The 25585-nt window shown below is 43.5% G+C and overlaps 1 long non-coding RNA gene across 1 annotated transcript in view; it reads left to right on the top strand.

Moving 5' to 3' along the window:
* The first annotated feature begins 8137 nt into the window (after nt 1-8137).
* The window catches only part of LOC109281498 (uncharacterized), a 38839-nt gene continuing 21391 nt past the window's right edge, over nt 8138-25585 (top strand). The window contains exons 1-2 of the long non-coding RNA XR_002088155.2: nt 8138-8256; nt 8999-9112. This is a non-coding gene — a long non-coding RNA (uncharacterized LOC109281498). The remainder of the gene's footprint in view (nt 8257-8998; nt 9113-25585) is intronic.

The raw sequence follows: 25585 nt of genomic DNA, 5'->3' as shown, positions 1-25585 counted from the left end.
CTTGGAACATAATACTTCTGAAGTGCTATCCATCAAAAACAGATATGTGATTGGACTTTAAAAGCTCAGTTTCACCGCTCCTCAAATTGATCACAAACTGCAACATGCAGTACAGCTCAGACGCATGCTATTAAAAAACAAAACCTGAGGAGCAGCCTTAAACATCTTGAGCCAAATTCAGACCTGATATGTAAGCAGGTGCAGCCTGCCCCCATCATTCCCTTTCTCCCTCGTTGTGGGGATGGATTTTGCCATAAACTACAGCCTAGCTTTACCGAAATTAAAAAGCAGATGGGACAAATTTATCCTGGTTTTAATTGGATTATAATATTGTCTCATTAGAAAACAAGGGAGCCAGCTTGTCATTACACACGCACAGAATAAATCACAACTTTCTGATGTACAGAAGAGCTAAAAAAGCCCTTTTTTGCCAACAAGTATTAGGGCAGGATAAGCTTATCTCAGTTTATTTTTCTTTCTTTTCTAGCACAATTTTTACCACAACTGAAGTCCTGCAACTGACTGCTAAGATAATTTTTTCAGATAAAATGAAGCCTCAGTTTTACTTGGATGGTGAATTATAGCCACTAAAAGGTGGCCATATGACATTCATTTCTGGGCTTCTTTCACTATCCCTCAATATAAGGATGATGTCTGCCAGGGACAGAGGGATTATTGGTGAGTTTTAAGATGGCTGAAGAGTCCATTCCATGCTCTGCAAGTTTTTCCACAGATATGACAGGTAGTACCTTGTAGGGAGTACAGCTGTTGTGCACTTTTCTTCCTCCTCTGCCATTTCTCGGCTTCCTGAGCAAGATCATTTTCTTCAAAGTGTGCTGTAGCTTGATGTATAGTGAAGCAACACTGAGACCTGTTACCAGCCAGCACTTCCCAATTTGTAAGGTTAATGCCACCCTCCTTAAGGTATGCTTTCAGGGTGTCCTTGTAGCGCTTCCTCTGTCCTCTGTGGGTCCTCTTACTATGACTGAGTTGAGAGAAGAGTACTCATAAGATGAGTGTCAGTCATCTGCATACAGTGGCCAGCCCAGTGGAGTTGATATTTCATGATCTCTGCCATTATGTGAGCTGCAGAGTGAATGCTGGCATTGGTGGCATTAGATCCATCTATTGCAAAGGATCTTCCTGAGGCAATGCTGATGGAACCATTCCAAGCACTTTAAGTGGTTCAGTGTCACCCACATCTCACACCCATACAGGAGCATGGGGATAACCACTGCATTGTAGACCAAGATCTTAGTTTACATCTGCACATCTCAGTTGGTAAAGACATGTTGGAGCAGCTTTCTGAAGGATATGCTGGCACAGTGAATCCTATGTTTGATTTCTACATCAAGACTAACTGACTGGAAGAGGTGGCTGCCAAGGTATGGGAAATGCTCAATGTTTTCTAGGGGTTCTCCACCAGTGATAATTTGTGGTGGAAGGGGACATCTTGTGTTGGGGCAGGCTGATGGAACATCTTGGTCTTCCCAATATTAAGGGACAGTCCCAGCCTATGATAGGCACCTGAAAAAAAGGTCAAGGGTGGACTGCATATCAGTCTCAGTGTGCACAAGGATAACACAGTCATCAGCATACTGAAGGTTGGTGATTTCAGTCTTGGTAACTTTTGCTTTGCTGTGAAGGTGTCGTAGGTTGAAAAGCTGGCCATCCATTCAATACTCAATCTCAACTCCAGGAGGGAGGTGGTCACAGATGAGAATCAATATCACAGGAAGAAAGATGGAAAAAAGGGTTGGGGCAATGGCTCAGCCCTGCTTGACACCAGTACAGATGGTAAATGGGTCTGTCTCTGATCCATTGCAAAAGACGGTGGCAGTCACCCCATCATGGAGTAGCCTGAGGACACTGATGAACTTCAGTGGACAACTGAATCTAGCCAGCACCTTCCATAAGGCTTCACGATTGATGGAGACAAAGGCCAATGGTTAGGTCAATGAATGCCATAAACAGCTCTTGGTGTTGCTCTCTACATTTCTCCCAGATCTGTCATGCAAAAAAAATCATGTCGGTGGTACCCCATGATGATCTAAAGCCACACTGGGATTATGGAAAGACATCTTTGGCAAGGGGGAGGAGGTGATTCAGAAGGATGAGAGTAAGAATCTTAGCAGCAATGAAGAGGAGGGCAATGCCTTGGTAGTTCCCACATACTGAATTGTCCCCTTTCTTGAAGATGGTCACAATGTTGGCATTCTTTAAGTCCTCATTAACCCATATTTTGATGAGAAGCTGTTGAAGTTTTTGTACCAGTGCTGTTCCACCAGCTTTGAAGACCTCTTCAGGAATGCCATCTGGTCCTGGTGCCTTATTGTTCTTGGTCTAAGTAATGGCATGCCAGACTCCCTTGAAGGATAGGGGATCAGCAAAAGAATCTATTTCTGGATGTTGAGGGATGGACTCGATGGTGGCAACTGAGACGTCAGATTCACAGTTGAGTAGAATCTTGAAGTGCCCCTTCCAGTGTTGTTTGATGGCCACTGGAACATGACCCAAGTATAGCTTTTATTGCTTGAAAGAAGCTTCTCATGTCATATTGATCAGCAAAACTCTGGATTTGCATGGCTTTTGCTTGCCACCATTGGTTCTTGATGTCCTGTAGCCTCCTCTGAACTACAGGTTTAGGCTGGTGGTAAGCCTCTTGTTTTTGCTGGCTGGAGGGTTCATTTCACCAACTTTAGAACACAGTTCTCTTCTGATGGATAAGTGCTAGGATTTCCTCATTCTTGTTGAACTAGTCTTGGTGACAGTAAGTGGAGTATCCAATTGATTCATCACATGCCATGTGAATAACTTTCTTAAGTTCCTCCCAATGTGCCTGGATATCCTTGATGAAATCAGGTAGGTCAGAGAGCCTCTCAGTAAGGCATTGCTGAAGACCTTCATATCTAGCTTGGTCTTGGAGTGCCTTGATCTCTCTTCCACATTCCTTTTGGTTGTGTATGGTGTTGTGGTGCAAGCTGCATGTCTATGATTGATCTGAGTAAACATGATCCATCCAACAGTCATCTGTACTTCTTAGGACTTGAGTGATATGGACACTGGTATGATCTTGGGCTCTGACAATAATATAGTCAAGAAGGTGCCAGTGATTGGAGTGTTGGTGTTTCCAGGCAGTCTTATATTTGTCACTCTGTCTGAAGACAGTATTTGTGATGAGCAAGTCATGCTCTGCACATTTGCTGAGGAGGAGGAGGATGCCATTGGAATTGACTTTCCCCATACCTCTTTCCCAATGGCGCCACTCCAGAGTTCAGAGTGTTGCCCAACTCTTATGTTAAAGTCACCCATGAGCTTGTCTTCCTTTGCAGTGGCAGTCAAGACTGTATCAAGAGCACAGTAGAACTGTTCCTTGTTGACTTATTCATTGTCAAGTGTTGGGTGTATGTACTGATGACCATAGCATTACTGAGCTTGATAAGGAAAGTCATAAGGTGTTCATTAATGCCTACAGGAAGTTCTGAAAGCTGACTAACAATCTTGTTCTTGATGGCACTTCCAACCCCATGAATGCATCTCTTTTCAGGTGGCTTTTCTTTCCAAAAAAATGGTGTAGCAAACCTCCTTCTTCTTTCAGCTGGCTTCATCTGCCCAGCAGGTCTCACTTAGGGCAGGAATATTGATGTCATACAAAACTCCAGGGTTGGGAACAGACATTCAAAAAGCCTGAGCCTGAATTGATTCAATCTTTGCGGGTTAGTCTAACCTGGCTAGGCTGAACCAGTTTGTAACTGGACAGACATTCTCTATGGACTGAGGAAATTCAGGCACATGCCTGCAGTGGCTCAGGCTAGAAGTCAGGGAGTGCTAAAGCAGCCCTCCCTTCCTTTCTACAGTACTGAGCTGAAGGGAGCATGACCAGGCCCTGGTAGGACCTCTGATTAGGGAAGTCTGCCTGCACCATCCCAGACTTATCCCCACTGGCTGCTCAAGGGACAGGAGTGTTGCCAGACCCCAGCCCCCTGCTAGCACTCTGAGGCAAGGGAGGGTGTGCAGTGCATTCATCTGTTGATGATACAGAGCTTTTCAATCTCCCTCTCCTTGCTTCTTTATACTGCCTGCAGCAAACTGACAGGTGAGCAAGCCAGCAGGGGGCTGATAAGTGTTTATCACCTCATCAGCAAAACAACAGCCTCTCTCCATTAGTTCAAATTTTTCTTAAACAGCTTAATAGCTGACCTGTCGATTAGCTCCAAAAAGCCCTATGTGGTCACTGTTCTGTCAGCCTGTCCCAGTGAAATTGGAGACAAGCACACACAAATACCTCTCGGCATTAGCTAGCATAACACATGCCTAGGGTCTGTGGGGCTAGGATCAGTGCTGTGGGAGTTAGGAGGGAGAGGGAAGAATCCCTGCTTGTCCAGCAAGCAGTGAGGGGGCGTGGAGGTAGGGCAGGGGGAAGCTAGGCAGATCCTGCTGTACCTGCAGTCTCTGCCAGAGCTCCAGCCAGGGAGCAAAGGGGAGGGGCCAGCCCTGCTGTGAAGCAGAGAGCCCACCCAGCCCAGAGAGCATGCTGGGATGATGGGGGTGTCTGATTTAACTTGAACCAGCAAGGGGTCTGGGACAGACATTGCATAAACCAATTTAAGTCATTTTCAAACTGGTTTATGTGTACTGAACATGTGTTCTGTTACATGTTTAAACCAGTTTCTGATAACTTAAACTGGTTTATTTGTAATGTCTCTCCCTAGCCCAGACGACACAGCTCTGAGGGTCATTGGAGTACACAAGCCTCTCCACCACCACAAAGTTATGGTCCAAAGAGAGGACTTCTGGGCTTAATGCTCATGGAAAAATGTGTACAGGGATTCAAAGAAGAACTCACTAGAGCAGTTTGAAAGGGATGTAGACATACCCATAGGTAGGGGCCCACCTAAGTCACAGTGAGACAAACGGTTTTTCACAGCCCACTCACAGCACCCAAAGCCGATTTTTGTCACCATTTCATGGTGGGCCAACCCCTCACTGCTGATTGGTAGAGGGACCCTGGCAGCCCCATCCCTCACTGATAATTGGTGGAAGGTACCTTCATTCAGGCTATATCATTACCACTTTTTCCCCACCCCTTGCCACTGATTGGTGGGGGGCACCTTCACTCAGTCTACATCACTACTGCTTTTCTTTTTGGTTGATTTTTGCAGGAAATCACAGCCAGTGCTGGATTTTGCAGACATCACAGATAATGCTGTTTTTTGCAGTTTCTGTGAAATCTGCATAGGGTATGTTTATACTGCAGTCCCTGTATCTTACACAAACATAGTTAAGTTAGTTTTAACCAGGAAGCTGGGTAAATACCTGGGGGCTCTTTTGGCCAGACACAGCTGCATGCTGCAAGGGCTATTCTGCCACCTATTTTAAAGCTAGCTCAAGTACATCTTTGCCAATTTCAATCACTGAAATGAAGACATACACTTAAAGATATAAACTTAGCTGTCTGCAAAATATGTTTCAAATACATGATGTAGTGCTGGGAATACTGTGCACTAACTTTCAGAATTAAAAATATTTCTTAATACAAACATGTGCTTCATATTGGAAGGATGGTCTTGAGGTTAAGGCACCAAACTACATAGCAGGAGATCTGGGTTACTCTGCCACTGATTTCCTAGATGACCTTGCACAAGCCATTTAATGTGCTGTGCCTCAGTTTTTTGAGGTGTGCAACGGGAATTCTACAGCTGCTTAATAATTAATTATAGTTATACTTCCTTTCTTTTACCTTTTATCTGTTTTGTCCCTTTGGGGCAGGGACTTCTGTTTCATTATGGGACAAATTCTTTTCCACCTATTGGGCATCTAAGTGAACTAAGAAGCTGAAGTGCATTTACACCTTGTTCAAGTCCCAAAAATCCATCAATGACAGAAAAGGAGCAAGGAGGAGGGCCCACCTGTTGTATTAACAGTTTTTCAAGGACTAAAGCAGAGTGGTATGGAATCTGACAAAGGCACCCATTTCCACTTAGGCACCTAAAAAGTAGAATAGAGCCTATCCTTGTGTTTTTACATTGTTTAGTCCAGTGGTGCCCAACCTCCAACCCACGGGACCATGCCATCCAGCTCATGGGGCCCCACCATTCCAGAAATGTGATGGCAGAGGAGCAGTGGCAGCGTTGAGCAGTGGATTGTGCTGGATTGCAGGGATGGATCCAGTGTGCATGGTGTCATTTCAGTGCATGTGGGGTTATTTCAGCACACAGGGTTGGATCTGGCATGCACAGGGTCACTCTGCAGTTTGATCCAGCCAATAGAGAGGCCTCACACCTTTCATTCAGCCTGTGAGGCAAGAAGGTTGAGCGCCACTGGTCTAGCACAATGAAGCACTGTTCTGTATTTCAGCCTCTAGGTGCTAGTAGGGTGCAAATTAATTGTGATTGATTTGACTAATATACTTAATAGGGTATTTAAATTATACTTGTAGTGTAGCACATCCAGTAGTAATCAGATACCTCAGTAATGTGGCAATTCTATTACCAGTTTAACTCATGATTTCTCAGCTTTTTCCAGTACCATCTTCCTCCCCCATGATGTATGGGAAGGCAACCCTTGTCTTCCATCCCTAGAAATATAAGCAAGGGCTCCATCCAGGGTGCACCTTCTTTCTGCAACTTATCTAATAAATACTTCTCCTGAGAGCCCAGATTTTGTGAGTGAGTGCTCTCCCTTTCCAGTGAGGTGAGAGGGGTACTTTGTACTTCTGCAGAGGTATTCAGCACCCTGCAGGTTCAGTCTTTTACAATTAATGGAAGGTGTAAAAGCGTTCTTAAAAATGTGGGTCTGTAGCACTATGGCACTTCTTCATTTAGTACTTTGCAAGTGTGTTGTAAAAATTTGCCCTGGAGACAGGGAAATGCAAATATAAATTAGATGGAGCTCTAATAACATAACATAACATTATGGAACAATGCAAACCATTTTGGACGCCCCACAGAGAAGTAATCCATGCATTCCTTTCTGAATCATCTTTATGGAAATTTCTATAAACGTACCATTATTAAAAGTGAGTAGCAATTATTTCTTTCTTTGGTTCATCAGTTGGAGAGGAGGAATACTGTTTTCTTCTCTTTTCTTTCTTTTTCTTCCTCACACTCATCAAATATTTCTCATGCAACAGGAACTGACAGCGGAGAAGCATCTGCTGGTAGAATAGTGAAAGAGAGATGGGAAACCTGGTGGCCATCATTGCAGGGGAGTCTCTGGAGGTGGAAGTAGTTAAGAAAGTTGTAGAAGCAGAGAAGGCTGCAGCTAACAAGTCTGCTCAGGAAGCCAAAGCTATTAAGGTGTGTTGACATAACATTTGCAAGCTTCACAGGGGCCATCATTATAAATTAAATTTAATATTGATCAGACAGTTCACCATCAGGGCTGGAGGGAAATTGGACACAGAGTTCTTTGTAAAATTGGCACTTAGGATTCTGCTTTCTAATTAACATAGTAGAACAGAAAATCTAGGTCTGCTTACTGACCTCACATGGCACGGCTGTTCTCCTGTTCCCGTGGGCACTCAGAAAGTTACAGTAATTTCTAGCCAGTATAATCTTTCAAGGCTGCAGTTGCAGTCATAACATGGGCATTAAAAGCATGCCTGTAAGATAAAAGTTAAATCCAATGTATGCTTGCAAATGCTAGGAACTCTTTAATAATGAGGCCTACTGGAAACTTTCCTAGTACTGGAATATTATGTGGAACAAAAAGCCTGAAGCTGTATATGACAATGTATTCTTTCAAGGGGTTCAGTGATTTGATACACAGTGACCGAATTTAATGATCCCACTACAAAATAGGATTATGTGTTTCAGAATATCTCCCCATCTTTACACAGCCATCTTTTTACCACCAAAGAAGGCCATGCCTTCCTCTCCTTTTATTGCTGGAATATTTTCTTACCACTTTGGTAGACCCCCAGTAACCCCCACAAAGCAGATCACACTAGTGGCAGAATTTCCTTTTTCATTTTATACATTGTAACAGTGTCTCTGCCCTGTCACTAAGGATGGAGGCAGAAGAATAGGGTGTGATTCTTTTAATGGCATCTCTGTTTTACATAGCAGCTGAGAGGGGTGGAGTCTAGCCACGATATGAGCCAAACTCCTGGAGATGATAGCAGTCTGGGGCTGGCTGCAATGGAGAAAGAAGCTACAGAGCAGACTGCAGCAGACTGTACCAAAAGGACTGAGCCCAGCAGTGCTGCAGCAGCTTTGCTGCTTGTGGGCCAGGAAGAAGGTACCTAGAAGAATGGTGAGGGGTTTTTAAACTACAAATTTTCTTACAGAAGACTTATTTTTTTGACTTCTTAAAAAGCTTTACATGAGGCAGCTGTACAGATGTTGGGGAGACCGCTTAGAACCCCCTTTAGAAAAGGAGAGTAACTCTGTAGTTTCTCCAAGGGCAGGATTCAGTAAGGGCCATTGCCAGGACCAAAAGCTCTGCAAGGGCTGCTGCAAGACCCTACATTAATTCTTGGTGATGGAGATGGTGGATATTTTAGGGTAAGCCCAGTGAGGAGCCAAAGCATATGGCACAAAGGCCGAGTGGACACCTGCAACCAAAAACAGGCCGTTTGGTCATTTATGGGCTTACACAACACAGACTCCAGAAAAGCACCAAGTGCTATTATCCATTGAGCAAGGGTGAGAGAGAAAACTTTATGACAGCAAGAGGTTACAGATTAGCAATCTAGCTATTTGAGGATGGTCTCACAAATCTATTTTTCATAACATCAAGGCATGGGAGGAGAGATGGGAGTGTGTGCTAGGGTACCAGGTAATGAAGCAGGACAAGGTAGGCTGAGGCAGGCCACTAGTTGGGGGGGGGGGCTACCTGGAGGATCCCAAGCCTAGTATAGGACCGGCTTCAGAGCTGGTGTTATGAGACAGGCTTTGGCTTTTTGGACCACGACCCATACTTCTGAACAAGAGACATGGTCAGGTGGGATGGGCTTCATCTCTCCCCCAAAAGGTAAGCATGTGTTCTCTTTCAGGTTGGCTGATCTCCTCCAGCAGGCTTTAAACTAGGTTCATCAGGGGAAGGGGGGGACAAGGACAGAGGGATCCACAGAACACCAAACCATGAGATACCCACAGGATCAGCCCAGGTAAGTATCAAAGAACCTATTATACAGGAGTATAGGGGCGTTCCAGGGGCAGTCACCAGGGGAATTAAATGTATATATACAAATACCAGGAGCATGGGAAACAAGCAAGAGGATCTAGAACTTTTGCTTGCAAGCAATAACTTTGACCTAGTGGGTCTAACGGAAACCTGGTGGGACTCTACTCATGACTGGGTGGTAGGAATAGAGGGCTATAGGTTGTACAGGAGAGATAAAGAAGGGGAAAAAAGGAGGGGGTATTGCTCTCTATGTCAAAGAACAGTACACATCTCCCCTAATCAAATTGGGATCAGAGGATAGACAAGCAGAGACTCTGTGGGTTAGGATCCAAGGGGTCAGGGGAAAGGGACCCGGTGGTAGGTGGCTACTACAGGCCCCCGCCCCAGGAGAATGAGCTAGATGGGGAATTTTCCAGGCAGCTCTCAGAGGCTGTGCTGTCTAGAGACATGGTAGTCATGGGGGACCTTAACTACCCAGACATATCCTGGGAGGAATAGTCAGCTAGATCTAACCACTCACACAGGTTCTTAACCTGAATTCAGGACCTCTACCTAACTCCTTACCTAACACAGGAGGTAAGGAGTCACACCAGGGGTAACGCCTTGCTTAACTTGGTGTTGGCCACAGGGGATAACCTGGTGGGGGACCTGCAGATTCAAGGCAACTTAGGGGACAGCGATCACCAAATGATAAAATTCACTATGCAGAGAAGGGAGGCCACTAGACCTAGCAGGACACAGGTGCTAAACTTTAAAAAGGCTGACTTTAATAGGCTCAGGGGTTTGGTTAGCATGGTACTATGAACCAAGAGCCTAGATGCTTTGGGGGTCCAGGAGGGGTAGTCATTCCTTAAGGATACCATTCTTTGAGCTCAGAGTGAGATAATCCCATGGCAAAGGAAAGGGGGCAAAGGGGCCAGGAAGCCCCTTTAGCTAACCAGGGTCATCCAGGATACATTAAGGGAAAAAAAAAAGAAGCATACAGGAAGTAGAATCGGGGGTAGCTAGCAAGGAGGAGTACACTTCCTTGGCCTGCACCTGCTGGGAGTCAGTCAGGAAGGCCAAGGCAGCTCTGGAACTCAGGCTAGTGGCAGGAATTAAGGACAATAAAAAGTTCTTCTTTAGGTACACTGGGAGCAAAAAGAGGGTGCAGGGTAGCATAGGACCCCTACAGGACAGGCAGGAGGGCTTAGTGATGGATAGCAGGGACAAGGCAGAGCTCTTCAATGAGTTTTTTGCCTCTGTCTTCTTAAATAGGAATCTAGATGAGCCCTCAATACGCATCACGAACACCAACAAGGGGAACATCAGCCGACCAATGTCAGTGCCAATATGGTAAAAGGAGACTTAGAGGGACTGGACATGTTCAAATCACCGGGACTGAAGGGACTCCACCCATGGGTAATGAAGGAATTAGCGAGTGTCATAGTCGAACCACTAGCAAGGATATATGAGCACTCATGGTGCTCAGGTCAGGTCCTGGAGGATTGAGGAAGAGGGCCAATGTCATCCCAATCTTTAAGAAGAGAAGGAAGTAGGATCTGGGGAACTATAGACCGGTCAGCCTTACCTCTATCCCAGGGAAAATCTTAGAAAAAATCATCAAGGAACACGTCTGTGGGAGCCTGCTGGCTAATGTGATGCAGAGAGGTAACCAACATGGGTTTATAGCAGGCAGGTCCTGCCTGACCTATTTTATTTTTACAAGGCCACCAAATGTTTAGATGTAGGAGTCAAGGTGGACATTATCTATCTGGACTTCAAGAAAGCCTTTGACATGGTATCCCATACCTTCCTTATTAATAAAATGAGGAGATTTGCCTTGGATGATTGTATGGTAGAATGGGTAGCAAACTCGCTCAAGGGTCACACTCAGAGGGTGGTGGTGAATGGGTCAGTGTCAACCTGGAAAGATGTGTGCAGTGGAGTCCCTCAGGGCTCAGTTCTGGGGCCAGTGCTGTTCAACATCATCAATGACCTGGATGAGGGGGTGGGAAGCACCCTATCCAAATTCGCAGATGACACAAAAGTATGGGGTGAAGCTAACATCCTGGAGAGGAGGAACCAGATCCAGGCTGATCTCGACAGGCTGGGGAAGTGGGCAGAGAGCAACAGGATGCAATTCACTAAGGACAAGTACAAGGTGCTGCATCTAGGGAGAAAAAACTGCCACCATACCTATAGGCTGGGGGGCAACCTTCTCAGCACCACTGAAAGAGATCTTGGAGTCACTGTTGACTCCAGGATAAACATGAGTCATCCATGCGATGAAGTAGTCGCCAGAGCCAATTGCACCTTGTCGTGCATCCATAGGTGCTTCACAAACAGGTCCAGGGAAGTGATTCTCCCCCTCTATGCGGCACTGGTCAGACCGCAGCTGGAGTACTGTGTCCAGTTCTGGACACCGCAGTTCAAGTGGGATGCAGACAACCTGGAAAGGGTCCAAAGAAGAGCCACTCGTCTAATTGGAGGTCTTCAGGGAAGGCCCTATCAGGAAAGGCTAAGGGACCTTAACCTTTTCAGCCTCTCCAAGAAAAGGCTGAGAGGGGACCTTGTGGTAGTGTACAAATTCATAAGCAACAAGAAGTGGGAAATGATCTGTTTACCAGGGCACGCCCTGGAACAACAAGGAACAATGGCCATAAGCTACTGGAGAGTAGGTTTAGACTGGACATTATAAAAAGGTTCTTCATGATCAGGGTTGCCAGGATCTGGAATGGGCTTCCAAGGGAGGTGGTGCTCACCCCATCCTCGGGGGTCTTCAAGAGGAGACTGGACAGGCACCTGGCTGGGATCACATGATCCCAGGTTTGGTGATCCTTTTCTTGCCTGCCAGGGGCAGGGGTCGGACTAAATGGTCCACTGAGGTCCCTTCCGACCCTACAATCTATTAATCAAAATGGCACTTACCTAGCTGCATAATCACTGTTTTTTGGCACTTAAACGAAGCTTGTGATCCTATTCCATGTGTAATGTGAATTCATAAGCACCCACAAAGCTACTTCACCTTCTCAGTAGATTGCTCTCTGGCTAGGCACATATGTGGTGCTACACATGTGTACCTAGGCAAGTATATTTTCTGAAATCATAGCAAGACAAAAACTTATTGGGGGGCGGGGGCGGGGGGGGGTGGGAGAGAGAGAGAGAGAGAGAGAGGTCAGCCCTCCAAAGTTTGCTTCAAAGTCCTCTGGTAAAGGGAATCACCCAGGAGGTGAGTGACCTAGGTTTTAGGGCCCCCTCAGCCAAATGGGTTTGAACCTACATTTTATACTTCTCAACACAGTGCTCTAATCACCATGCCACAAATTAGGCATTATCCAGTCCATTTTCCATCTCTCCCTTTTCCTAAGTGCTGCTGGGCATTCCGGATTGCCTTTGTCTTGACAGAAGCAAGCTGGCACCACTCTTGCACTTAGACTTCAGTGGGATCTGCAAACTAGTTGTTCCCCTGCCTACCTCACCTGCAGCCCTAATTCAATGGATTTGATTTGAGCCTGTCTAATCCCACAGCCAATAAGAAGTGATGGGACCCCATATCTGAGTGGTTGGAGCACTCCTTAGAGGTGGGAGACCTGCTTTTAGATACCTTCTCTGTCTGAGGGGGTTTGAATCTACCTCTCAGAGGGCTCAAGCCAGCAGAATGTAAGGGACCATCACTATATTCCCAACCCATAGCCCATGAAAAGCATTGTGTACATTTACAATACTTTATAAAAGTTAAATTCATAAATAACATCAAATGGCTTTTGAGGGACTGGGAAACAGCCACTGTTACAAATGGAAAAACCTTAGGCACATTCTCAGCTCTGAACAAACAATGCTTAATAAATAATAACCTTTATTTCCACTGCCAGCTAGTGAGACATGAAGCAGCAGGGACAGTAACACCCCATTTGGCTTAACATCGGTTGCTAGTGGGGTTCGAGGGTCATTATTGCACCTTTCATCAGTCCTTCCAACCGTTGCCCACTGAAGAGAATGCTAGGACATAAGGCCCTCCCCACACCAAAAAACCTTTTGTTAGTTTGGAGCAGGAATAGTGGTTCAACTCTATGCTCTTATGCCACAAGGGAAGGAAGGGAGCAAAAGAAAACAACACAGGTAAATCCAGGGTGTTCTTGCAGCTTGAGCAGAAGAAATGAGAGCAAAGCAAACCAATTAAACTAGCACGGACTGTCCTCCTGGTAACCCCTGTAGAGTCTGGCTTAACTAACTCACATGATCCAAACCTCATGACTGGAAAAAGAAATGAACATGCACAGTTAAAGACCATTACTCCCTTCCTCCACACACCCCACAAGGCCATTGTTCCTAGCTTGAATCAGAAGGATGCATAGGTAGGTAGGGAGTCTATACTGGTGTGAAGTGAGGTGTGGAGAGCTTAATGTGGCTCTCCACCACCTCTGAAAAGTTAAGAGACTCGTATAGAGATTCTCCCGAGTGAACAAGATTAGCTTCCTCCTCCTGTGAGCCATGGAGATTAATTATCATTGAACTAGCCTTGAATCAGCAGGCTAAGCAACGGACAATAGTTGTCCTTAGGAGTGATTGCTGCCAGAAGTCTCCTGGAGGCAGCAAGCCTTATTGTAGTGGCATGAACACAAATGCTGTCGTAACCAATTTCAGAAAAGGTTGGAAGAAATAAGCTCTTTGAGTGAGACTATTCAAGTTTTTATGTCTCTCCTCTTCACCTGCAGTGCCCTGGTAAGAAATAGAGACTGCCCATAAATTGTAGTTAAATCTGTAATACCCCTGCACTGAACTGTCATCAAATGGTTACAGGTAAAATAACAAGACAAAAATGAAAACTTGAGAGAGACTTTTATTGCTTTTTAAAGGTCTTACATGCAAGATGCTTGCTTTATATTTCAGAGACAGCATGGAAAAACATTAAGAAAGCAGAAGCAAAATAAAACCTCTGTATTTTAAATGGGCAGCTTTAACCATCACTGTTTACAAAGTAATGTCTCTTTCATTTTGTTTAAGGTGTCTTGTTCAGTATTTTGTTCATAAGTGTCTCCCATTTGACTTGTTTCAAGATTAAGTTAAATGTCAAAATATCTCACCAGACTCATAAAATGATGCCATAGTAAGCAACATTTTAACTTTGAATGGGTAAAACAGTAAAACTAAACTGTATATTTTGACATTAACTGATAAAGTTACCTGCTATTTTAATGTCATCAGATTCCTGTTAGCATGAAAAAATAGATTAGGTAACAGTTTATTACTACTTGTGATGACCTTTATGTAATTTTATAGCACTTTATAGCTTTGTTGCAGTCTTCTCACAAGTGTTTTGTCTAAAATAAATGGTAAGTAGACTGTTACTCTGCATAATCTCAAAAAGGAGGTTTATTTCAGTAATTCTCCAATACAACTGAGTTAAAACTGGTCCAGATGAGCTGGTTTATTGACCATGTCCTGTAGAATGATCCTTATATTTTTGTAGTCATCTGTTTAATGCAGAATAAATGTGCTCACAAAAGCGTGATTGTTCCAGTATTCAAAGTTGAACTTGGATCCCTGAACTCTAGTAAAAATAGCCATTGTGAAAACTATATGTGATCTTCCATCCAGGGTCTTTCTTACCCTAACAGCAGTTTGTTACCATAAGGTAAAATCACACAATCTTCCTAACACTTGCCTTAAAAATATCAATGGGAGTGTATTAAGGTTACAAAATTATTTTAGAAACTGTTTGCAAAATGATGCCCATGAAGGTATTTATTTCACCACAATTTTAAGATGCACATTTTGGGGAGAGAAAAATAATGTTAGCTAAATATTTCTAACTGAAATTACAATGCCCATGAAACTTTGGTTGAGGGTAATAAATCTGCCTGTAATCCCTTATACTATCAGCAAGTAATAAGTGTTCTGCAATATAATAGAAGATACAAGATGTAAATCAAAGAAAGCAAATGAGTATTACATGGACAGTTCAATAAAAAGCAACATAAAAAGGTGGTAAAAGATAACAAAACAAAACAAAACAAAACAAAAAAACAATCCAAAGGGAGCAGGTCTAGTAATGTGGTGAAGATAAGGAGTATGATTACTTAAAGCCATTGAAGCACAGCCCAAGCTGAGCATACTATGGAAGCATCCCCAACTCGAGATGGAGTGCTAAAGACAGACACAGTGGGCAAAATTGTGTGTTCCCTCCCCAGAGACTATTACTTTGGCATTGCACCAAAGCAGGAGCCAGGCAGGGACTAGTTCCCCCACTGGTTCAAATGGAGCTGCATCAAGGCTGTTTTGATTTGGACTGCCTGGCAATATCCCACAACAGGAAACACCTTGGCTAGGGACAGACATTCAAAAAGCCTGAACCTGAATTGATTCAATCTTTGCGGGTTAATCTAACCTGGCCAGGCTGAACTGGTTTGTAACTGCACAGACATCCCAGACATGCAGGCACTCGCCTACAGTGGCTCAGGCTAGAAGCTGGGGAGTTCTAGAGCAGCCCTCCTGTCTCTTCAACAGCACTGAGTTGAGGGGGGGGCATGGCTAGACCCCGGCAGGATGTTTTGATTAGCCAAGCAGGGAATTGATAACAGTGTTTATCACCCCCTAACTCAGTGTTTATCACCCCATTAAGAAAGCAACAGAGGGACATTACCAGCTACCTGTTAATTCTACCTGTTGATTCAGCATGGACCGTAGCCAGCATGTGGTCTGCTAGCTCCTACAGATACACAGATACCTCCTCAGCAAGGCAGAGGGGAGGGGGGAATTCCTGCTTAGCAGGAAGTGGTGAGGGGGAGAGGGGAGCAGCCTGCAGTCTGTGCTGGAGCTATAGTCAGGGAGCAGAGGGGAGGAGCCAGCCTTACTGTGGAGCAGAGAACCCCGCCCAGCCCAGAGAGCATGCCAGGATGCTGGGGGTGTCTAGGTATCTTACACCAGCAAGGGGTCTGGGACACACAGTGCATAAACCAGTTTGAGACAAATCAGTTAAGTCTGACATGACTTTTGAAATTATGACAAACAGCATTTATGACATTTGTAAACTGACACCCTATTTCGAGGTTCCCATGCTAGTTTTGCCTTTACGATGGATCTCACACCTGTACCTAGCTGGTAAGTCTGCTGTGGGGGGGGGGAGAGAAGGGGCATATGAGGGGCAGACCAATGCCCGTGCAATGAGGGGGGGATTGGGTTGGGGCTGGGACCGGAGCTGGTGCAAACACTGCCCAGGGAGGGAGTGGGGTGGCTTGCGCTGCTGCCAGTCTGGGAGCTGCTTGTCTGGTGGCATCATGTCTGGCAGCTCTCACTGCTGCTGCCACCACCAGTCCAGGAGAGCATGGAGCAGAGGTATGTGCCCCAGCATCTGTGCAAGGCAGATGTGGTTGGGGCTGTGCTGGGCTGAGCTCTGGGCAGAAGACAGAAGGTGAAAGATGCTGGGAGTGGGGGCTATGACACATCCAAAAACTCACTGCAGTCCCCATAGTCCCTGCTCAGCTGCCCACCCCACTCCAATCCGGAGGCACACGCTGCCGCCCCTCTCCTCCCCTCCCCATGCCCTGCTGCCACTCTCCCAGCTGGAATGAAACCACTGCTCATCCAGTAGGCACAGGGAGGCCCGGCTAGCTCCCACTGCTGCATGCCGCTCATCTGGAGGCAGCGCAGTAGCTCAGTCTTGTGCTGGGCCCATGCCAGCTGGGCCCAGCCCTGACCACCCCCAGCAGATCCTGCAGCACACACCCCCACCCCATGCCCTCCCGGATCAGTGGCAGGAGCAGCAATGAGAGCTACCAGACAAGCCACCACGGAAGCAGCTCCTGGACCAGCAGCACGCAGCTGTTGATCATTCTTAGTGTTGTCATTTTTACTGTCATACTACTAAGAAAAAGTAATTCTAAAGCTTAGTTATAAGAACAAATAACAGTTTGAAAGTCACTGTCAGATTTTAGTCTAGTCTGTGCAAAAACATCAATTCCTTTTGTTATTTTTAAAATAGTATTTTCCTATTACTTATGTACATAGTCTGGCTGGAAATTACAAGTTTTCATGAACAAAATTCTATTTGAATATTTGTCTGATGAGGTTAAGGGTCATTTTACTTCTATTTTCTGTGCTTCATTAAAATTCTGCTTCTGAGCTGTGTAATGCAGGTAATATTAATTTTCTAAACATTGATGTACAGCAGCTGCTAAGTAATTTCCATAATGCTTCTTCTATTCTAAGGGCATTAAACCTAAAAAAAGGTGGAACCAAATGGAAAAAAAATGTAGATCATTACTGGCCATCTGCCAAAAAAGATGTTTGGGGACATAAAATTCCTGGAATCACTAAAGGTACATTTTGATCAAATATTCGTATTCATAGCCACATGTCAGCAATTGTACTGCTTAAAGAAAAAGAAGATTGTGGAGAGAAATATTGACACCACAATTCACATGGGAGTTCACTTCTGGAGGTCTTATGCAAAGGAGGATGTGTGCTTAAAGAGGAATGAAGATAATATTTAGATGTGTTCAAAAGAGGAAGCAAAAGGGTTGGAGACAAGAAAGTTGCTTCCCATGAGAAAGAGAGTCAGGTCATGGTAATGTGTTTCAGCTTTGAAGTTAAGGACAGCCAAGTGCATTATCATTTGGAAAATGTTTCATGTATCACTTCCACAGCTTCATTATACTAATGTCACTATACAGGATTTTCTTTTAACTAAAGGCCTTAGCCCTGCTTTAGGCCCTGGATGAATGGACTCTTGTAGATTCCCAGGCTCTGCCCACACAGATTCAACTGGAAGATCAAGACTTAAATTGATAAAATGTCCAACATCTTCATATAGCCCTCACTACCTGTACATCATTTCACAGTATGCAAATGGTTAGCAGTTCAATAAGAACACTCCCATTTCATCACATTTCATTCCCTTTCTTTCTGACTGATCACCTTATAAAAAGTTCACCCAAATCTCTCCATAACAATTACTATATCCAACATTGCCCATTTTTGTCTTCATGATCAGTTCACAAACCAACTCTGATTTTCCCAAATTTATTTCTGGTTCATAATTGTTGTTCCATGTTTATGGTTGTCATGCTGGCAGAACCACAGAGCTATGTTGGGAGATCAGTGTTCTCTAAATTTGCTTTTGGTCATGATGATAGACTCATAGAAAATTAGGATTGAAGGGACCTTAGGAGGTCATTCAGTCCAACCCCCTGCTCAAAGCAGACCATCCTTAATTAGATCATCCCAGTCAAGGTTTTGTCTTAAAAACCTCCAAGAATGGAGACTCCACAGTCTCTCTGAGTAACCTGTTCCAGTCTTTTACTGCCTTCCTTGTGAGAGATTTTTCCTAATATCAAACCTAAACTTCCCTTACTGCAACTTGAGACCATTGCTCCTTGTTCTGTCATCTGCCACCACTGAGAACAGTCCAGCTCCATCCTCTTAGGAACCACCTTTCAGGTAGTTGAAGGCTGCTATTAAATCCCCTTCTTAGTCTCCTCTTCTCTAGACTAAATCAACCCAGTTTCCTCAGTCTTTCCTCATAAGTCATGTGCTCCAGCCCCCTAACCATTTTTGTTGACCTCTGCTGGACTCTTTCCAATTTGTCCACATCCTTTTTGTAGCAGGGGGCCCAAAACTGGACACACTACTCCAGATGTGACCTCGACAGTGCCAAATAGAGGGGCATAATCACTTCCCTCAATCTGCTGGCAATGCCTCTACTAATAGAGCCCTGTATGCCATTGATCTTTTATTAGACTAGGGGAGGCTGTTGGCTCATATTCAGCTTACTGTCCACTGTAATCCCTAGGCCTTTTTTTGCAGAGCTGCTGCCCAGCCACTCAGTCCCCAGCCTGTACTGGTGCATGGGATTGTTCCATCCTAAGTGCAGAACTTTGCACTTCTCCTTATTGGACCTCATAAGATTTCTTTTGGTCCAATCCTCCAATTTGTTTTGGTCTCTCTGAATCGTAGCCCTACCCTCCAGCATATCTGCTTCTCCCCACAGCGTGGTGTCATCTGCAAACTTGCTGAGGATGTACTCTATGCCATCTTCCATGTCATTGATGAAGACATTGAACAAAACTGGCCCCAGAACCAACCCCGGGGCACTCCACTTGATACTGGTTGCCAATTAGACATCAAGCCACTGATTACCATCCTCTGAACCCAAATATCCAGCCAGTCTTCTATCCACTTTACAGTCCATTCATCCAACCCATACTTCCTTAGCTTGCTTGCAAGAATGTTGTGGGAAACTGTATCAAAAGCATTGCTAAAGTCAAGGTATATCCTGTCCCCTGCTCTCCTTGTATCCAAAGAGCCAGTCATCTCATCCTAGAAGGCAATCAGGTTGATCAGGCATGGCTTGCCCTTGGGGAATCCATGCTGACTATTCATAGTTACCTTCTCCTTCTCCAAGTGCTTAGAAATTGATCCCTTGAGGACCTGCTTCATGATTTTTCCAGGGACTGAGGTGAGACTGACTGGTCTGTAGTTCTCTGGATCCTCCTACTTCCATTTCTTAAAGACAGACACTATATTTGCCCTTTTCCAATATTCTGGGACTTCTCCCAACTGTCATGAGTTTTCAAAGATAATGGCCAGTGGTTCTGCAATCACATCAGCCAACTCTCTCAGCACCTTCAGGTGCATCGCATCCAGCCCTGTGAATTTGTGCACAGAATCATAGAAAATGAGGGTTGGAATGGAGTGAGGGTTGGAATGGAGGGAGGGTTGACCTCAGGAGGTCATCTAGTCCAATCCCCTGCTCAAAGCATGACCATTCCCAACTAGAATAATACCAATGTAATTCACACACAAAATATTATAGTATACAGCTTGGTATATAGTGAAAAGTAAATCAATTTAGAACACCACAGATAACTTTAAAACCCAATTGATTTAAACAGTAATTCTTCTGGTTTTCCATACACAGACATACAGATATATTCCCTTTTGATTTTTGTTGAGGGATGGTATGTCAGTCTTTATAATGTGACTGTAATTTGTAGTGTATTGCGCTTAGATTCTTCAGAGCCTGTGAAATATGACAGCCTTTTCAGTTCTTTTCCAAATAGTTCAGAAACTTGTGAGTGAACAAACAGTCTGGGGTCTCCACAGTTTGCATCATACCAGACTTCGAGTTCATAGCTGGGTGGTTCTTGGTTGCTAAGGGTAGAAATCTATCATTTGTATCCAGGGTGATCTGGATATTGTAATCAGTGTATAGGATAGCCATCCCTGTGATCTCTAGGGCCATGTGTATATAAATTTATCATGACCACTGATGGCCCCTTCACACCAAACCAGAACTACAGTAGCCATGTTCACCCAGCACTCTTGATGTCCTACTAGGTGTGGAGGGGATAACAGGCATTTGTACTCATCAGTATAAATTAATCTTCCCAAAATGCTGGGCAGACCTGACAGCATTGTTTCTGATTTAGGAGGTAGCCCATGCAGAGTAGCATAGTACACTTGAAACATTACCCTAATGGAGGATATTCCCAGTAATCAAGTTTGGAATAGCACTTGCCTGTAGCCAATGTGTTAAAGGTATTAGGAAACTGACCCCCAGCAACTACTTCTTGGTTCTGCATCCATTAGCTATGGAGTCCATCTGGATGTACTTCATTCCCATATTTTAAACCTTTCCCTCCATTTGTTCTCTGATTCACTCAAACCTTGATGGGGCAACTGGGTATGACCTGCAAGGTGGTTTTTCCACTGTGAAAACTTCCTATACAGTGTCATAAATGGCCACTGAAAAAGTTGTGTAACTGTCAGACCCTAATTTATAATGTTTCTTGACTCCTTCACTTGAGTTGGCTAGCCTCACTTTTGTTCATGTGTGCAAAGACACAGTTAAAAACTGTATCTTCTCCCCAGTACTTCCCTTATTTTATTTGAACCAAAGTTAAATGCTGCCATGAGAGATTCACTAGGTTGTGTCAAGGGTTCTGTTCCAGAGACAGAATCTAGCTCTTTAATATAGATATAGAAGTGCCTAAGGAAACCTGAAGACAAAACTTAAAAGGTATTTTGGTTCTATATTTCAATCCTTGAAATCCACCCCAAAAGAAAAAAATAGCTAATGAGAGACCCCTTTATCATATCAAGGTCATTCAGATGTGGATCTCAGCTGTAAATATAGTAGTGTAAAGGTATGATAAAATGTATTAAATTAATTATTTTAACCAGACGAACTGAATCTCTCAGAACTGAATCTATTAAACTCTCTCTCCTTGTCCACTTGATTTTAACCCTGCCATCAACCCTGCCATCAACTCCACATAAATAATTAAACCTGCTCAGTATAATGTGCCTATAAGAAGCTGACAATAGAAAACATGTATGCTAATAGCATATATTATTGAGCTAGGGCACTTCCTTGTGAATGCAGGTTACAAATGTTAAGAAATTAGGCCTCAGCACTGTGATGCATTGGGCTGGGACAGATCACAGACCCCCCTTGAATATTTTGGGATTTTGTAGAGGTAAGGTCATATGTCCACTCCCAGTGGTTTGCAGCTCTCAGTTCACACTCTACCCATGGCCTTTCAGGCCAAAAAATAGTATCCCCATTTTACAGAAGGGGAAACTCATCTCTTTAATGAATAATAAGGGGGAATGCAAATGAACCCTATAGGAATAATATATGCTAAGAATTAATGAGCTGGGAATGTCTTGGCATCCGTTGTGAAAATTGTGCTCATGAACTGTTAAAAATAAAGGCATTATGAAGGCAGAGGGAGAACATGTTTTTGTGTTCTCCATTAAAAATGTTGTTATGGTGCTCTGTGTTCTGTTACACATTTTATTACGATAATAATTTCAGTAAACTACATCTGGCTTTCCTGAAGGCTGTCCCCTCAGGTTAAGCAGGCTGTCTAAAAATATCTCCTTTATATTTTTTTAATGTTCCTCCTTTTTATCTTCCTTTTGATGGCTTTTTATTTGAATTATTTCTCTTTTTTAAGATTACATTAACACTTTTTTCTTAATTCTATAATCTTTTCAACTCTAGGCTCCTTTGTACTATGCGCTTTTGTACCCTTTTCTTTTCAAGTCCTTTTCATGTTTCCTCTCTTTTGTTTTTTCCCTGGGAGCCTTTATTGTCATTTTATCCTTTATTTTTAGACATGCACTATACAGTAAGAACTAATACTAAGAAAATAAAAAAGAGAAGAGCTGCATAAGATGGAGTGAAGAGCAGGATTTTATACCATAGGAGAGTCTAGAAAGAAAAGCATGGTGGTGAGGTTGGACTATTTTTGGTGTCCAAGTTGCAATATCCTTAAAAAAAAAAGGTGACATTTCATTAAGAACACACCTGTGACAATGATTACTTAAGAATTATAAAAATGCTTGGAAAATGGGTATCTTGCAATGAGAATCTGAGTGCAATTCCCCATTCACTGAATTTTCACTGAATTTACTTTTAAGACAGAGATGAGAGAGCTTTCCCAGAGACTCCAATAAAGTGAGGCAGAGGTTGACAGTGACTAATTCTGGATTGTGCTGGAAGCTGACTCACTGTTATATAAGTAAACGTGTTATTGTTTAAATGTGTTAATACTGATTTATACAAAGATCGCCTGCTTTGTATGAAGACGTGCAAAGCCTGCTATCTTTACCATAAATCACGTTCTCTGATAAAGTCCGTTTTCAACTAAGGAGACAAATGTGTCCAATCAATACCACGAATTTGACATATCATTGCTCTTGCTACCATTAAGCAGGCTTGTTGCTATACATGTCAAATCTTTTTTTTTCCCCTCTCTCTCTCCTTGTTTTTATCTTCCATGCTGCAACTAAGAAACAGAACAGAGGCTTTAAACTACCCGGGTGGGAGCAGTTTATTTTAAGAGAGCAGTCCTGGAAGATACTGAGTAATCTTCATAGGTTTAGAGCATTTTTACCCCTAATTAACTTGGATGGCAGTCGAGGGCACTCAGAGCCAGTCAAGGTGCAGCACACCTTGCAGTAAACAGAACCGTAATGCCTGATCTCCTCTGCATTACCTATACTATTACAAACCCCTGCAAACTCTGCATATGTTCTTTGTTAATATTTGCACGTCGTCGTAAAGCTTTATACTACTTGATACTCCAGCTAAGTGCACATTCTGCTGAACTGAGCTGCCACATTTTCTGGCAGCATCTGTGCTTGCGCTAGGCCTTTGGTAAGTAACAGCAGTGGGCTATGGCTTCTTATCTGCCCGCGCACAGTTCTTCTGCCAAGCCCAGTTGCATGTGAATTGACTATGCCAGCTCCGTCCCAACCGATGCCAGGAGTATTCCCAACTGTTTGCCAGCCTCATGGCATCCCTCTGGTAGTTCAAAGGGACTAAACCCACAAGAGAATTTGGCCCCTTGTCCTCATCCTCATGTGCTGTCTTGAAGCATTTCCCAGCTTTATGTTGATTACTCCAGCTGTTTTATCCTCTGATAACGGTCTTGAATTTCCTTTACATCTGTGGTGCATGCATTATCATTTCTGCACTTCAGATTCATCTAAGAAGCTATTTACACATGTTCTTACTCCCTTCTAGCCACTTCTCCATCCCAGCTGTTCTGTTTTCTTTTCTGCTTTATACTACATCTCCTGACAGACTTGCACAAGAATCTTTTAAAGTACTTGATAACGTAGTTACGGTCTGTGAAAAAATATTCATGTCTTCCAGTGTAGTTTTGTGCAAAACTATTAATTCATTGAAAGAAAATGTTTGAATGGTATTGCTGGAGTCGCATTCATGCCAGCTCAATTGACAGCATCATTTGTTGTCTGAATGCTTCTGCCACAGAGCCTGCGTCACCCATAGTTACATTTACAGCTCTCTGGTCTTGAAATCTTCCTGAGCCCCTTCAACTTCTCATTTATTTCTTCATCTCCATCCCTGTACAAAACAAAGGTTAGGGGATGGAATTCAAAGCACTAACCAGTTTTCAGTGCATGGGAATAGATTTGCATCACCTTTGGTATTAAGCATTTGGACTTAGCAACTCCAGTTCCCAGATGGAGCCTATCTTTGCAGTGCTATACTTCTTGTCTCATACAGGGCTCCTGTGGAAGTCAGAAGGCACAGAAAGTCTAAAATATAAAGATCACCAGCTATTGACATACAGGGCTGACTTGGCTAGCCAGCTGCAGGGCAAATTGCTTTTTGGTTCTTACTTCACAAGAAGTGTGTCCCTTCCAACAGAAAATCTTAAATTACCATCTAAGTTAAAAACCTCAGTCAGGAACCCTACAGAATGATGCTATCATACATTTTTATAGAGACATAAGCAGGGATGATCAGTTCTCAAGTTCTGATGTTTATTGGAACCATGTGGTACAGTAACAAAGGATGCCATAAAACAAATTGGATTTCCAATCCGCAAAAACAACACAAAACTAGGATATTCAAAACAGACTTGCTTCTTTTTTTAAGTTTCCATTTAAAAAAAATACTGATAGCGCTATGAAACTACTTTGATACACTGAAACCTTTTCAGTTGCCTTGAGATTAGAGAAGCACTTTAGGAGAAATGCAGGATACTCTAGTTCAGTGGTCTTCAACCTTTGGACCATGGACCCCATGCATTATGTCTAAGGGGTCCACGAAAGACAACTATGTTCAGTCAGAAGTATGTGAATACCCATACTTATAATAACTCAAAGGGGTCTGTATCTCCATTTGAAATTTCCAAAGGGATCTGCACCTCCATTCAAAATTTTTGAGGGGTCCACAAATGGAAAAGGTAAAAACCACTGGTCTGGTTAGACAGTTGGGAAAGAGGAGAGGGATGTATGTACCTACGGTGTAGTTGTAGTTATTTCACCAACTACTCCATAGTAATTTAGTTCTGTTTGTCAGTGCACTATACCTAAAGTCCGAACACCTTTTAAAGATTAATAAAATTAATGAATAATAAGGCCAAAAGGAACCATTGTGACTCTCTGATCTGATCTCTTGGAGAATATTACCAGATATTCTCCATGTGGGACATCATAGGATTGTAGGAAAGTAGGGCTGGAAGAGACCTCATGAGGTCATTTAGTCTAGCCCCCTGCTCAAGGTAGGCTCATTCCTGAATAAAACCATCTCAGTCAAATGTTGCTGCAAGACTATGTTAGAAGAAGACATGCTCCACTATAGGAAGGGTTTACTGATGCCAACATAACTATATTATTTGAGCAAGTCCAGAATTTTGCCGTCAACTGTATTAGAGGGCCTGTGTCATTCAGAGAGATAGTTTTACCCAGATTACAAAGGCCTGTATCAAATCTGTGTATCAACACAAGAAAACCTGTGCTGACAAAAGGCAACTTATGTTGAAGTTGCATTGTAGATAAGTCAAAACTCTGCAGTGTAGCTAGGTCCTTAAATGTGTATTGTACAATTCCTAGCACAGTGAAATTCTATGTTTTGTGGGACCTTTTAGGAGTTACTGTAATAAAAATAAGTATATTTTTTTTAAAACACCTATATGGCACTAAGAGGTAG

The sequence above is a fragment of the Alligator mississippiensis genome, chromosome 4 (genome assembly GCF_030867095.1).
Source record: "Alligator mississippiensis isolate rAllMis1 chromosome 4, rAllMis1, whole genome shotgun sequence".
NCBI lineage: Eukaryota > Metazoa > Chordata > Crocodylia > Alligatoridae > Alligator > Alligator mississippiensis.
Note: the sequence above shows the minus strand (reverse complement) of the source record. Positions and strands in the feature narration are given on the sequence as shown.